Source organism: Oryx dammah, unplaced genomic scaffold, assembly GCF_014754425.2.
Source record: "Oryx dammah isolate SB20612 unplaced genomic scaffold, SCBI_Odam_1.1 HiC_scaffold_5, whole genome shotgun sequence".
NCBI classification, from domain to species: domain Eukaryota; kingdom Metazoa; phylum Chordata; class Mammalia; order Artiodactyla; family Bovidae; genus Oryx; species Oryx dammah.
In genome coordinates this window covers 90,407,905-90,423,861 of record NW_024070189.1, presented here as the reverse complement: position 1 = coordinate 90,423,861, position 15,957 = coordinate 90,407,905, and the positions used below count along the sequence as shown (strand labels likewise).

The 15,957-nt window shown below is 51.3% G+C and overlaps 1 protein-coding gene across 3 annotated transcripts in view; it reads right to left on the bottom strand.

Moving 5' to 3' along the window:
- The window catches only part of KDM4B (lysine demethylase 4B), a 90,309-nt gene extending 89,125 nt beyond the window's left edge, over window positions 1-1,184 (bottom strand). For 2 of the 3 annotated variants that reach the window (XM_040242033.1, XM_040242034.1), the window contains exon 1: window positions 157-1,166. The gene's annotated coding sequence lies outside the window, so the exon portion shown is untranslated. Of the gene's footprint in view, window positions 1-156 lie in introns of all 3 variants that reach the window. The other variant, XR_005721241.1, reaches the window with a different exon arrangement.
- Between the last annotated feature and the right edge of the window lie 14,773 nt (window positions 1,185-15,957).

Sequence of the window (15,957 nt, the reverse complement as noted above, 5' to 3'; positions counted from 1 at the left end):
AGACATGGAGCCCGTAGGAGAACAGACCCACCCAGGAGAACCACCCTGAGGGGTCTGGGCTCCTCCTGGGGCATCAGGTCCCTGGACACCCCAGGAACTCGACCCAAACAGGGCTGCCTTCTCCGCCAGCAGCTCTGGGAACCACACAGCACTTACTTCACGGTTCCTTGTCGGTCGTGGGGAGCGAGGCCACAGAGACCAACAGCCCAGTAAGTGGCTTCTCTTAGGGTTTCTGCTGGGTTTCAGCAATGGAGATGGTTTCTAAAACGCACAGAATAAAAGCACAGTGAACGAAACTGATGGCTGCTGGATCTCAACTCCAAATTATGCACCTCGCAGCTGCGTGTAGCCCAGGCATGCCTGCCTCTGTGCAGACGTTTCCAGGGACATGAAAATCCACAACCACGAGCACCTTTCCCCCAAAGCCTCCCGAAAACGGCCCAGTCTACACTCAGCTCCTAAACATCAGCTGAGGAAGTGAGGGCCTCCATGAACAATCACATCAGACCCAAGAAGCTTCTGGAAGCCTTAGGGTACAGGCACTCCTGGGAGATGTACACAAAGTCCTGCCTCCTCGGGAACCCCGCAGGCAGGGAAGGTACCCCTGAAGGAGGACAGTTGGATGGGAACTGCCACGCGGTGACTGCCATCTACACCCCCAGGGGCAGCCGTTGTGCAGCTGAGACCCTCACAGAGTACAGGGTTTCAATCACAGCACTCATAGCCGGACTCAGGGACACTTGCTGAACGGACACAGGACCAGACTCTAAACGTGGGGTGTGGCACCAGGGCCCCAACAGTCTGGCCTCCCTGCCCCCACTTTCCAGACACATGGGCTTGGGGTCTGCCAGATCCTTCCTGCCAGTGCCATCGCAAATATTGCCCAAGGTCGCTGGGGGCTGACCTTCTGGGCTGGGCAGCTAGGTCCTAGGGCCCTGGGGTCCTGGCTGCATGGAACTAGGTCCCCCGTACTTCCCCCAACTCAGCAGTAGCTTTAAATAGCATGAGTCCCACAAACACCATTTCAATAGACAATGCCTATTGACGTTTTCTTATTTTAATTGAGTTACTAAAATTATTGGGCACAACCCACTAAATTGATTTCACGGTCTTCTGTACATTTTTTTTTTTTTAAGCTGAGCCACATGGCATGTAGAATCTTAGTTCCCTCACCAGGCTTTGAACCTGTGGCCCCTGCACTGGAAGTGTGGAGTCTTAACCACTGGCCTACCATGGAAGTCCTGACTTAACTGCCTTCTAACAGGTCCCACCTCCAGGGCTGAAAGGCCACACCAAGCTGTGGAATTACCAGCCTCAGGTGCTTGCCGCCTCCTCTGAACCTGCTAAGCCGCCCATGGCAACATGAGATCCCAAGGGCTCCCTGGCCTCTCCCACTTGCGCGGCTGCCAGCTGCCCCTCCAGCAACAAGAGCTGGTGTCTGGGGATTTGATTACTCTGGCATCCCCCTCCACACCCCCACGCGGCTGTGCCTGGCGCAACAGTGGCCCCCTGCACATTCCTATCCTGGTCCCCAGGAGCTGCGACTATACTCTCTTCGGTGGCGACAGACCACAGGCAGGATTAAGCATCTTGACATGGAGGATGCTCCTGGGTTATCAGGGGGCCCAGTGTCACCCAAGGGTCCTTCGGAGAGGGAGGTGAGAGGGTCAGAGTCAGCAGAGGTCAAAGCGACACGCTCTGAAGACAAGGGCCCACCAGCCGAGGAGGCGGCGCCTCTAGAAGCTGGAAATGGAGAGGAACGGATTCAGCTCTAGGGCCTCCAGGAGGAACACAGCCCTGCCGAGGCCTGGTCCCAACCCAGTGAGACCCGGGTCAGACTTCTGGCCTCCAAGGAAGTGAGATGACAGACTCACGTTGTGTTAAGCCACTGTGTCTGTGGTCATTTGTTACAGCAGCAAAGAGAAACTGACCCGGCGGCTTCCATACACATTCCCCTGATGACGGAGGAGGGCGCCCTTTCACTCCCAGTGCCCACAGGTACCCCCCCTTCACGCATGTCTAATGGACCATGTGTCTCCCCTGTCACTTGTCACTGCCTCTTGGCACACTCTCTCCCCGGAGGACGATGACGACCCAGCAGCACGTTGGTGGTTAGGCAGAGACCGCCTGAGCCTGTGGTCCTCGGCTGGACAGACCCCAGTCTATTGCTGTCCATGGCTGCAAGGTCACCGAGACCATGGGTCCTCCTGCCCTCATGCTCTAGGGGATGACAGCACTGAGCCCAGGAGAGGAGGCTGCAAGCTCTGAGGCTGCGGTCAAGGCTCAGTTTTCAGGCTACAGGCAAGGCAAAGCCTCTGTCCACCCGGACCTCCGTCCATGCAGGGCTAGGCTCACCCACCTCTCTTGCTCCCATAAGGGCTGAGGACACCGTGGCCAGCCTGTCACCACCAGGGGCTTGGCCTCCTTCCCAGCCACAGCCAACCTGGCGAAGGGGAGCCAGGACTAAGGGATCAGAGGGGGCTTAAGTGTCAGCTGGGCACGGTGACCTCCTTCCAAAGGGGACGGCATGGGAACGGGGTGGCGTGACTCTACAGTGGAGACACCTGACCAGCACGACCTCAGCCCGGGGACCCAGGTCAACACCAGCAGGGAGGAGTCATGCTGACGGCAGGCACCCCAAGATGAAGGATGAGACGGCCTCACCTGTGTCCTCTCCCCACACCCAGCGCCCCAGTGTCACTGTGAGAAAACACCAACTCCCACGGAGGGAAGTTAAACAAAATCTCTGACCCCAGTCCTCCTCAAAGCCGTCCAGGGCACCAACAAGGAAAGTCTGACGACTACCAGAGCCCAGAGGAGCCTGAGGAGATGGGACGTCTCAACATCACAGGAGTCCTGATCAGGGTCCTGGAACAGAAGAGGACACCAGGGAGACACGAGGCAAGCTGGATGAAGCAGGACCCTAGTCTACAAGGAAGTCTCCATAAGGTTCATGGATTGCAACAAACGTACTCATCATGGAACACAGAGTAACTGGAGACTCGGTGTCGGGGTCACGGGTATAGGGAACTCGCCCTACCAGCCTCAATTTCTCTATAAATCTATAACTGTTTAAAAATTAAAGTCTAAGTAATTTTTTTTAAGGAAAACAGAACAGAAAGGCCTGGTGTCTCCTGCTGTACAAGCTGGCAGGGCCGGAAAGCCTGTGCTGAAGACAGAACTCCGGGAAGACGGGGGTATCCAGTAGGCGGGGGTAGGCAGCAAGGTGACAGGCTAGGCCTCAGACACCACCAACCTCGAAGAGGCACGGTCTGACCATTTCTCCTTTAAAAAGCGTCGTGCGGCGATCAGATGATGTCGCTGTCGGAGGCACCCGCCAAAGCCCCAGATGCTGATGGCTCCTCCTTCACCTCCTCCTCCGCCCTCCGCACAGGGCAGGGAGGTGGGGCAGAGAAGCAGCAGCAGAACAAGGGACGAGCCATCTGTTCCTACATGCTGGGGCACCGGAACTGCCACTGACTGCTGGCATCTCTGGAGACCCCACAGAGGTACCTGGGCCACCCAGGGCTGACCCTCAGGTGGAGCCACCTACGCCACCCACACGACCTTGGAGCTGGGCCCAGGGCTTGAGAGACGACAAACTGACCAGGGTCTGTTGCCCAGAAAGGCAGGAAGCACGCGCCTGTGTGTTACCTAACCCGGGAGGGCTCAGGGCTCGATTTGGCCTGCTCTGGCCTCAGCCGTGAGCCCTAAGAAGCTCTCAAAAGGGGACTGGAGCTTCCTGTCACTCAGCCTGGCCTGCAGGGGCTCTGTGTGCCCATCACCGGGCAAGGAGGCCACCCAGAGCCTCCATCATCAAAGTAGCATGAACTCAAGGGCTTTTGAAAAATATACACAGAAAGACACAGAAATAAGCACAGCTGTCCCCTATGTAGGGATTCACATTCACAGTTCCAGGCTGTGTGGACCCAAGGGCCTGGGAAGCTATGCCACCCACAGCACTGAACATATCAGCACCTAGGTGTCGGCTTTTAACCACCCTCCCCTACGGCAGGACCCAGAGCTCCCTGGAGAAACAGTCAAATGCAGGGCGGGGGCAGGGAGGATACAAGGTGAGCTGGAGCCCCTTGTAGGGGCAGGGAGGGTGCAAACACTAAAAGATGGGGGCCCCCAACGACAAAAGTGAGGACAAGATGGACAGTTAGCATCCTGGACTGTAACCCACAGGATACTATAAACACATGCCCAGCCTTAGGTATGAAATTCAAAATGTAATGGAAAGGGGAAGAAGCGACAGCTGTCTTCTAGAGAAGAATTCTAGTTCATAGGAACTTCCCTGGTGGTCCAGTGGCTAAGACTCCAGGCTCCCAATGCAGGTGGGCTGGGTTTGATCCCTGGTCAGGGAACTAGATCCCACATGCCGCAACTAAAGATCCTGCAAGCCACAAGGACGATCGAAAATCTCAAGGGCTGCAACTAAGACCAGGCACAGCCAAGTCAATAAATATCAAAGGAAAAAAAAAAGTGTTCTAGTTCATAAATGCAGAAGGAATGCAGGCAACATAAACGCAATGCGACGTGAGTCCACACAGTGACCACTGCTGCCAGGAAAACCCATGGTGGACGCCAAAAGCGGCATGCAAATACTTGACAAGAAACAGGCGCACGGTCTTGAGGTCCCCACAGGAGAACCTGAAACTTCACATCAGAGAATCCCGGCCAGGGCCACCTTATCCGAGGGGTGAAGGTTGACCCCACAGGCAAGGAGACGCATCAGCACATCACCCCAGGGCAGCCTCCAGCAAACGCACAGCTTTTGTGTAACCGTGAGAAACCAAGCCAAGGTGAGGGATGCTCCAAAACCCCCAAGCAGCGCTCTCCAGAAGTGTCAAGGTCATGACAGCCAAGTGGACTGAGAATCAGCCTTGGCTCTGAGGAGTCTAAGGAGGCTGACACCTTCACTGTGTGGTCCTGGCTGGGGTCCTGAGCAGAAATGGGGCTGAGGGGGTCAAGCCCTCTCAGGGAGGAGCCTGGGACCCTAATCAAATCTGAAGCTATTATTGTCACTCCTTCCGGTCACCCTTCTGCAGTTATGTCAGGTGCTGACATCCAGGGAGGCTGGCTGAAAGGAACACAGGGAACTCTCCGTACTGTCTTTGTAACATTTCAGTGCCTCTCAAATTATTTCAAAATAAAGTATCAAAAGCACACCCACAAAAAAACTTTAAAAACACAACCACCTCTGTCTCCTTCCTCTGAAGCTCACTGCACAGCGGGTCTTAGTTGGAAGAGGAGAGCCTGGATGTCAAAAGATCCAAACCTCTAAGAAAAGCAGAAGCCAGCTGACAGCAGCCTGCAGTCCGGTTTCAGGGCCGATTAAAGACCCAACCTGCTGAACATGAGTTCCCGGTGCTTCCTGTTTGACAGCCCTGAAAAGCTAGTGTTTTCATCAGCCTTCATGTCCTGGGAAAAGAGCCTCTCATGTACAGATATCTTACCAGATCCTCTGTGTCCTTATGGACAACAAAATGCCCCTGGGGAAGCAGTGGTGGCTCAGAGAGGAGGTGGGTCCTCTGGGTTGTCTGAATCCCCACTAGGGAGGCTCTCACCTCATCACCTGGAGGCATAAGAACTGTACTGTTTCTCTTTAACGTCCACCCCTGAGACTAGACACAAAATAGTTTGGGGGACTTCCCTGGTGGTCCAGTAGGCTAAGACTCCAGGCTCCCAAAGCAGGAGGCTGGGGTTCAATCCCTGGTCAGGGAACTAGATTCCACATGTTGCAGCTAAAGACCCTGCATGCCACAACACAGACCAAAGGTCCCGCCTGCGGCAGCTAAGACCCTGGGCAGCCAAATACATCAATGGTAAAACAGAATAACTTGGGGTGACAAAGCCACAGCGATTAAGACAATGTAGTCCCGGCCTCAGGACGGACAGAGAACTCAGTGGACAAGAGTGGACAGTCCAAAAATAAACATGTCAAGTTAGCTGGTTTTCAGAGAGGCTGCCAAGACTGTCCAAGGGGTGAAGAGCAGTCTTTTCCACGATGGCGCTGGGACGACTGGATGTCCACGTGCCAAAGAATGAAGCTGGACCCCTACCTCACACGACAGACAGAAACTAACTCAAAATTAACTCATGGGTTTAAATGTTAGTGCGAAAACTCTGAGAAGAAAACACATGAATTAATCTTTGTGACCTGGGATTAGACAATGGTGTCTAGATATAACAGCAAAAGCACAAGTGACTAAAGAAAAAAATTAACAAACTGACTTAATGCTTCAAAGGACATAATCAAGAAGGTGAAGACAACCCACAGGAGAGGTGAAGACATCTGCAAACCTTAGATCTCAAAAGGAACTTGCATCCAGAATATATAAAGCGTTCTTACAGTTCAACAACAACAAAGACAAAATCTGATTCACAAGTGGGTAAAGGACTTAAATGGACACTTCCTGGAAGGAGATCTACAAGCAGCCAGCAAGGACCTGAGAAGACGCTAGATGCTGCAGCAATGGAGCCAAGGACAAAAAGAAGCTACACCCCAGAGGCGGCCTCTAGAGCCCACTCCCGGGTGGCGGAGCTTCACACAGTTTCACAATCGCACTTCCCACTGTACATCCCTCTCTACTCTCTAGAGACCACAGTGGGGCTCCAGGGACCAGCACGGATCCCTAGAGGCTTGGTCCCAACCCATCACATGACCGGGAGCAAGTTCCTAATCCCTGTGCTTCAGATTCCTCGCCTCTCAGGTCGGGCACCACAGCCTGCTCGTGCTGTTGACCACAGACAGAGGCATCTGACAACCCTGGCGCAAAGCACACCCTCATAAATGGCAGCTGTCCTGGGCCATGTCACCTAGGAGCCTCAGCAGGAAGGAAGATCTGATGACAGGCCCCCAGGACCTCTCCCAAGGGCAGTCTGGCAGCATCTCATTTTTGAAAAAAATACCCCCACCCGCTTCCAGCAGGCTGCCCTCAGGCCTTCATGACCTGGACACACGGCCTCCCTGTCCAAGCTGGCTCCTCTGCAGGAACAGCCCCTGCAGGGCTGGGAGCACAAGGGCCTGGTGACTGTGTGTGGGGAGGGTGTTAAGAAATAGACTTCTGAGCGAGCACCAGGCCTGGATTTCGTGGGCCCGAAACACAGGGAAGTGACCCACCAAGTCCCGAGGGGCACACTGTATGTGTGCTGCACGCCACAAAGGGAGGTACGTGTACACAGCTTTCTAGAGGGTGACCTCCTCTGGGGACTGGGGGTGGAGGTCACAGGTCAGGTGGCGGGGGAGGCAGGGTGGCATCTCAAAGCACTGGGGAAGGATGGAATTTAAACAATGCGGCTGGGATGGGGGTCCACCACTGGGAGGAAGGTCAAGTCAGATCCACAAGGAACTCATGAGGAATGAGGACCCACACAAGCACTGACAGGGAACACGGAGGAAAAGGCTTTCCAACGGCGGCTCAAAAGAGGCAGCAGAAGGAAAGATTCAGGCGCCTCCCTGGCAGTCCAACGGTTAAGCTGTACTTCCAATGCAGGGGGCGCGAGTTCAATCCCTGGCTAGGGGCCTAAGACCCCACATGCCGCTCAGTGCAGCCACAAGAAAAACAAAAGATTTGTAGCTCTGACTATCTCAAAAAAATTAAACCACCATTAAAAAGCCAAAATGCACCCAGGACACTGAGATTACATGTTTGTAATACATGCTGCAAGGGGCTCCCTAAGACATATTATAATTAAGTTTACAAAATTAGGGGGGAAAGGGCACAAATCCAGTGAAAAGTGGGTGAAAAGCATCACCAGACTACTCACAGAAAAGATATCAAACTGGCTTTTCACATATTAGGTGATGCTCAACCTCACTCCTCAGTTTTGGAAATGCCAAGTAAAACTACACAGAGACCCTGGTACTGACGGCTCAGGACAGCAGGTCTGTTCTAAACAGAACAGAGCCCCTTGCTGGTGAGGCTGAGGGCCCAGACCCTCTCAGTGCTGCCGGAGGAACAAACCCATCAGCCCCCCTGGGAGGGACCCTGGTGGACGCTAACACCTGTGCTTATCTTCTGACCCAGAGAACCCACTGTGGCACTTTTCATGAATGAGAAAATATACATGGGACTTCCCTGGAGGTCCAATGGTTAGGACTCTGCGCTTGCACTGCTGAAGGAGTGGGTTCAAGCCCTGGTCAGAGACCTCAGATCCCGCAAGCCATGCTGCTGCTGCTGCTGCTGCTAAGTCACTTCAGTTGTGCTGCACAGCCAAAAAAAACGTCTGCCCTTCTAAGACATAAGCTAATGAGATGGTTCCTGAGGAGGGAGGGGGGACTGACATCTCTCCAGACACCTTTCTGCACAGTTCTGACCTTGAACCATGCTATGTCCCACATATTGAAAGAAAGAGGGAATGAATGGAATCGACAAGAACTTGGGGGGACAGGAATCCTACAATGAAATACAAACAGAAGCAAACCATACCGAATTTCAAGTAAATAACACAACCACAAGGATGAGGAAAAGGAATAACTAGCCCATGTCGCTTTTAAACATGGCTTTGGAGCTACATGCCTTTGAGATCAAGATAAAACAAATACTGACTTATTCCAGAGGCTTCTTTTACTGTGGGTGATGCAGGGTTCTCAGCGACAGAGTCAGGGGTTACAGAACAGGAAAGGGGAGGTTGGCACGCAGTCCGCACGGAGGGCTGAAAGTGCAGGTGTCGACGTGAATTCAGGGGCACTAGCGTGTGTGTGCCGAAGCAGAAATGGATGTGGTGTCTGTGTGGTATACATACACAGATACACTGTGCATGTGTATACTTATTTACACATGTATTTCCCAGGCGAGAGGGCCCAGCAGCAGAGACGCCCCTTTGGCAGTGAGCACTCTAAACACCCAGGTCTTGGTTTCTAAGCACCCACAAGAAGAACCAGGGCTCCCTGGAGAAGTCAAGCCCGGAGCTGAGGCCCCAAAGCAGGAAAGTAAGTGCCCAGAGGCTTTGGGCACTTGCCAGAAGGACACAAGGAGCCACAAGGTGATGAGACCACCACCCCCCGCCCCCGGGGAGATCTGGGACCACTGGAGTAACCGAAACCAAGCACAGCCATGGGTTACAACCCGGAGTCAGGTGAGGATGCACACGGCCTCACTGACACCAACGAACAAGTGGGGATGAAGAGACAGCTAACTGTTCCCAGGAAAAAGCCGACTAACAAATGCGGAAGAAGTGGTGAAATGAGACAACCCCCTACTTTGCAAGAATCGAGTATGACTGCAACTTCCCTGGTGGTTGTGGCTAAGACTCCGCACTCCCAATGCAGGGGGCTCAGTTTCGATCCCCCCGTCAGGGACCCTGATCCTACATACCACAGCTAAGACCAACTAAGACCCAGTGCAGCCCAATTAATTAATTTTTTTAAAAAAAGAATCAATGATGGCTACCCAAACAAACAGTGATTGTTTGGGGAACAACAGTGTGTCTACACGGTCCCCAAGGACCTGCCGCAAGAAACTTATCAATTATAAATGATAAAATTGTGACTTCAGGGTGGAGAAATCTGGCAGACACGCCCTTACCCTAGTGGGCCAGGCTGACGTCAACAGAAGTGGGCTCCAGACACCAGGGACTCCATACCACTTCCAGGACATTCCTGACAGACGTGTGGGAACCACCAGACACACCCACACCAAGCAACGCCCCACAGGACAACAGGCCTGAACTCTCCCAAAGCCCAAGCCATGAGCTTAAAGAGCAGACTCGGAAACTGACCCAGATAAACAGAGATGAGAGCAACGTGATGGGTGAAATGCAGTGAGTGACCCTGGACTCTCCTCTGGGAGTTCACTTTCTGATTTTGATGGTGTGATTAAGAGCATCCCTTGTTCAGAAGAGATGAACACTGAAGCGTTGGGAGGTAAAGAGGCATGTATCTGGAACAGTTAAGGAAAAAATGTGCAGAGAGAGAGACCAAAAACAAAAGAAAAGGAATAACAGCCAGCAAACTGAAAGCGAACTCGTGGAGAACTAGAGAACAGGGTGAAAGGCGTCTGGGGATTCTGTGTGCCGTTCTTGTGACTTCTGGAAAACTGAAATCACATCCCCAAATAATTTTATTCAAAAAAAAGAAAGAGAGAGAGAAAGAAAGCACTTGGCTTGAAAAGATAAAAATAAAAGGAAGCACGTGGGCGAAAGGCCAGCGAGCCCCGGAGGCTGCCAGCACCTGCTTTCGGAACGTCGTGGACAAGAACACGGCCTACCGGCCCACCTACATCTTCACTGGGCTCGGGGGTTCAGGGAGGCAGCCTGGGTGAAGGCCACCTGTCCCCCTGGCCCAGAGCCCAGGCAAGGGGCAGGCACCACACAGAGAGAGGGGTGGATGCCAGCGCCCTGGGAGGGGGTGCCCCAGCAAGCCTGCCTGGCCAGAAGGCCACACCTGGCAGACGCTCAAAACACCAGCCCATTCTCTATTCATGTGTGTAGGTCTTAGATGCTCCATGACTAACCACTTAAAACAGTAATCGTTAAGAGAATCATCTCCCTATTTCTCTGTAAATGTGCTCCTAATCTTGTGGGCATCTGTGTAGGCACAGAGGATGAACATGTACACACGTTCTGTGCCCAAAGAGGCCCCTGCCCATCATCCACGGCCCCAGGCAGGGACCCTGGATGGACTGCCTGACCTCGTGAACATCGCTGTCCTTCCAGTTTGCCTGGGGCTTCCCTCAGAGCTGGTGTGAGCGTCAGGGATGACCAGAACAGATGAAAAGGCCAAAGATGGGGACCCAGGATCACCAGGTGCAGGCCAGCTCTAAGCACCAGGCACATTCAAGCAGCCCCCAAGATCCTTGGAAGCAGGTACTGCTGTCATTGCCCATTTCACAGATGAGCAAGCTGAGGCACGGGGCAGCTGGCATCACACAGACAGCACCAAGGGAGCCAGCTCGAGATCACAGCCCCAACAGTGAGCCTCACCAACCCACACAGACCAGCCCAGCCAGGAGCCACACGGAAAAATAGGCAGCTCAGGCCCCACCCGGTGCCTCCAGACTGGATCCTTCTAAAACTGGACAAATGGAGGAGAAAAAAAGTGGACCAACATTGTGGTAATCTTAAGGAAGGGAGGACCTCTCTGGGCTGGTCACAAGACCAGGCGCTTTAAAAGAAAGGACAAATTTGGCAATAAACTTTAAAATATTCTATGTAACAACACATCAAAAATAAAGTTGGATGAGAAACGAGAAACTGACAAAAAGTGTATAACACAAAAGACACTAATAGCCCTAATATAGAAAGGGTTATAAGAGAACACTGGTTCTCAGCCAGAGGCGACTGTCCCCCAGGGGACATTGGTGGCATCCGGGGACGTCTGTGGCTGTCACAGCAGGGAGAGGAAAGAGGCCCCTGGCGTGGCAGAGGTGGGGGTCAGGGGCGCTGTTCAGACCCCCAGGCCCCGGGCATCCCCACAGAAGGGTCTGGCTTAGACATATCCACAGGCTGAGGCTGAACATCCCCATTAGAAGTCAAAAAACAAATACCCCAATTTAATACGTGGGGGATGGCTATGAACTGGCAACTCTAAACAGCTTGACTAGGAAGTGACAGATTAGAAGGAGGGACAAAAGCTGGGGCTGTCACCAGGATGACGAGAGCCCCCAGCTGTTGCAGGAGTGTTCCCAGCTTTCTGGGGATAACTGAGAAGCACTATTCCAGACAGAAAAGGAGCCTGAGCAACAACGCTCATGGGAGTCTACCTCGAGGAGACAGCAGCCAAGGTGTTCACTGCAGTGTTAGAGAGAAAAAACAGAAGTAAGTTCAGTGCCAGTTAAGAGGAGAAGCAATGGGACTTCCCTGGTGGTCCAGCGGCTAAGACTCTGCGCTTCCAGTGCAGGCGGTGCAGGCTCAATCCCTGGTCGGGGAGCTAAAATCACACATACCTCGAGATGCAACCAAAAAAAAATTGTTAAAAAAATAAAAGAGAAGCAGCAGTAAGAAAATCATACCCACTCACACAAAACGAAGGAACGTGGAGCTGATGAGCTAGAAAGACGTCTACCGGACACAGAGTGATGGCCAGACAGTCGACACCAAGAACGGGTCTCCGGGGGGCAGGACCTGGGGAAACATGTAATTCACACAGGCCTCTGTCTCTACTGACAACACTTATGTGTCACTTTTGAAAAAAACAAAGACGACTCAGCACCGCCTGGAGGGCTGTACCTGGGACCCATGGTCCCGTCCCTCCAGCAGCTCCCTGGCTGGTCCATCTGGGTGGACAGGAGCTGACCTCAGGATAAAGAGGCAGAGTGTCTGGGAATAAACCATCACCAAAATGATCATGGTCCCCCACCTAATTCAGATTTAAAACACCAAACCACACTGGAACCCTCGTCTATGACTGGTAGGACTGGACCGGGGTGCAGCCGCTTAGGAAGACAATTTGGCAGTTTCTTAAAGCCTCAAACAGTTTCCATCTGACCCGGCAAGTCCACTCCCAGGTGTCTACCCGAGACAATCAAACTTGTGTCCACAGAGAAACTTGCACATGAATGTCTGATGCGCCGCAAGCATTATTCACAAGAGCCAAACGAAGTGGACACAGCCCAGATGTCCATCAATGCATGAGCAGATAAACAAAATGTGGCCTGTTTGCACAGCGGAACGTTACGCAGCCAGGAAAGCAGAGGAGCACTGACTCAACTCACTGCAACAGAGTCTCCGAGAACACGAGGCGCGCGAGAGAGCAGCAAAGGCGCGCGCGAGAGCAGACACCAAAGGCCGCACAGCATGGGACTCTCTCTATAGAGCACCCACACCAGCAAATCCACAGACAGGTAGAGCTGCTGGGGGCTCTGCGATTACACAGATGGGACACGTCCAGAAGAGGCTGATCCACAGAGACATAGAGTGGGTTCATGCTTGCCAAGGAAGAGCGGGGAATGGAGAGGGACTGTTTAACAGGTACGGAGTTTCCTTCTGGAGTGATGAAAACGTTCTAGAATTCGAGAGTGGTGACTGTCACACATCCCTGTATGTATGTGTAAGTATGTATATGTATATATAATACAGCACATTATATATACTAATAATCACTGAGCTGTACACTTTAAAAGGGTGGATTGTGTGGATGTGAATAATACTTAATAATCTGCTATTAAACAACATACCAAGGGACCTCCCTGATGATCCAGTGGTTAAGAATCTACTTTGCAGTGCAGAGGACATGGGTTTGATCCCTGGTCATAGAACTAAGATGCCACATGCAGCTGGGCCACTAAGCCCATGAGAGGCCACAGCTGAGCCTGCACAACACAACTAGAGAGTTGGAGCACCGCAACAAAGATCCCGAGGGTATATCCAAGACTCACTTAAATAAATATTTTTTTAAATAAATAAAAATTAAATTTTAAAAACACCAAGCCAGAAGAAAAAAAATGAAGCATGAGAGCTCCCCAACATTCCTGATGCTATTATGAAGCTTTAACTGAATGTATCCAGAACTTCGTGGCCGCCCATGATGTCAGTGACCAGAGGCGCCCACTCTATCTGCCCCTGGTTCTCTGCCCAGAGCCATCCTGACCGCCACCCACCAAGCTGCCCACCTGGACTTTCACAGAAAGAGCCACAGTGAACATCCAAGTCAGAGCCCCACCAGCTCGCTGGCCTGCCACAAATTTATCTCGAGGCTGACCTGGGACTCCTTGCACCGGGCACTCCTTAAGCCCCAAGACCCACCTCCACGTGGATGTGGCACACTGACCCAGATGTGGGACCCCAAGGCAGAATCAGGGCCACAGACCAGTCAGCTTCTATGGGCAGCTTGCCCTGGAGCAACGACTGAGCCCGCATACGACGGAGCCTGCGCCACAACTAGAGTCTGTGAGCTGCAACGGGAGATCCCACACAACGCAACGTAGATCCTGCATGCTGCAACTAAGACCCGATGCACCCAAATACAAAGATATTTTTTAAAAAATATTTTGAGGTGAATGAAAACAAGTACACAACAAACCAGAACTTACACAGCGCAGCTAAAAGCAGAACTGGGAGGGAAATTTATAGCTGTCTCTTTGAAGCAAAGACGAAAGCTTTCAAATCAATAATCTAAACTTCTGCCTTAAAGGCATTGGAAAGAGAAGAGCAAACAGTACCTAAAGCAAGCAGAAGGAAGGAAATAACAAAGATCAGAGCAGAAATTAACAAAACAGAAATAGAAAACTGAGAAAATGAACTAAACCGAAAGTTGGTTCTTTGAAAAGATCAACAAAACTGACAAACATTTAGGTAGAAAGATCAAGAGAAAGAAGAGAGAAGACTCAAACTGCTAAAATCAGGAATGTCAGCCGGGACATCACTACTACCACCTACCTTAAAGAAATAAAGAAGATGATAAAACAAGACTGGAGGGGCTTCCCAGGCAGTCCAGTGGTTAAGGAGCCACCTTCCAATGCAGCGGAAGTGGGTTTGATCCCTCGTCGGCAACGAAGCCCATGTCCCACAACAAAGAACCCACAGCTAAGACCCAACACAGCCAAGTAAACAAACAATAAATATTTTTAAAATAACAATACTTGATAATTAAGAGTGCTACCGAGCAATGAAAAAGGAATGGAATGTGGATACACACAACAACTCAGATGGATCTTATGTGAAAAAAACCAATCCCAAAAGGTTACCTACAATTCCCTAAATCTCTCACAATGACGAGGTTGTAGACCTAGAGAACAGACCTGTGGTTGCTGAGGGCTGAGGGTGGGAAGTGGGTGGGAGATGCTTTAAGGAAGGAGCAAGAGGGAGCTGGTCTGTGTTGATAAGACAGGTCTGTAGGGTTTTTTTTTTTTTTTTTTTTGACAGCTCTGTATTTTGATTGTGATGATGGTTACACAAATCTGCTCGGGTGGTGGTATCACACAGAAACACACAAAAATGAGTTCATGCTAAAATGAGGGAAATCTGACTAAGGTCTGCAGTGTTCTGTACCGATGCCAGTTTCTGGGTTTTGACAGTGGATTCTGGTCATGCAAAATATCACCACTGGGGAAAAGTACATGAGACCCACCCTGTTCTATGTTTCGCAAGTTCTTGGAAGTCTACAACTCTTTTTTTCTTTTTTGATGCAGACCCTTTTTAAAGTTTTCATTGAATTTGTTACAATATTGCTTCTGTTTATGGTTTGGTTTTTTGGTCAGGAGACACATGGGATCTTAGCTCCCCAACCAGGGACTGAACCCACACCTCCTGCATTAGAAGGCAAAGTTTTAACCACTGGACTGCCAGGGAAGTCCCCATAATTTTTAAAAACAAAATGTTTTGGCACTCCCCTAGTGGTCCAGTAGTTAGGACTTCCACTGCAGGGGACATGGTTTCCACCCCTAGCCGGGGAACTAAGATCCCACAACCTGCATGGCACAGTCTAAGTAAATTTTTAAAAAAATGGTAAAAAAAAAAAAAAAAATACAGGGGACAATCCATCATGGATGGAAGGGCAGACTGCCACGCAGGTTGATGGTCTGGAGTTGGATGATGAGTACTCAGGGTTATCTGATTCTATGCACCTTTCTGTGTGTTCAAATTCCTAGTAATAAAAAGTCTTAAAATATAAAACAAAGGGAACCATAACAATGTTGACCCCTTCCTCATTCGGATTCACGAATCTCCTTCAGAGATGTTCCACCATCAGAATTGCTGCCATCTCATCTGATGTCTTCCCCGAAACACCTACCATAGTATTTTCACAACACAGATCATAATGAGACACAGGACCGCCATGAAGCACTGCTGGGAAGAACCATAGTGTTAAAAACAGCATTTGAGATGGCGGGAGGGAGTGCCCCGGGTTCTGCAAAGGTTTCTCCATTTCAAAACCCCTGGTTCCAGGTGGAAATGATCTGCTCAACAGCAAGGTCTCAATTCTCCCCACATGAGAAGATTTAAAAGGGAGAACAACAAAGGGACAGCCGGCTGACTCAACCAACAGGACGAGCGACTGTGGCCCAGAAGCCA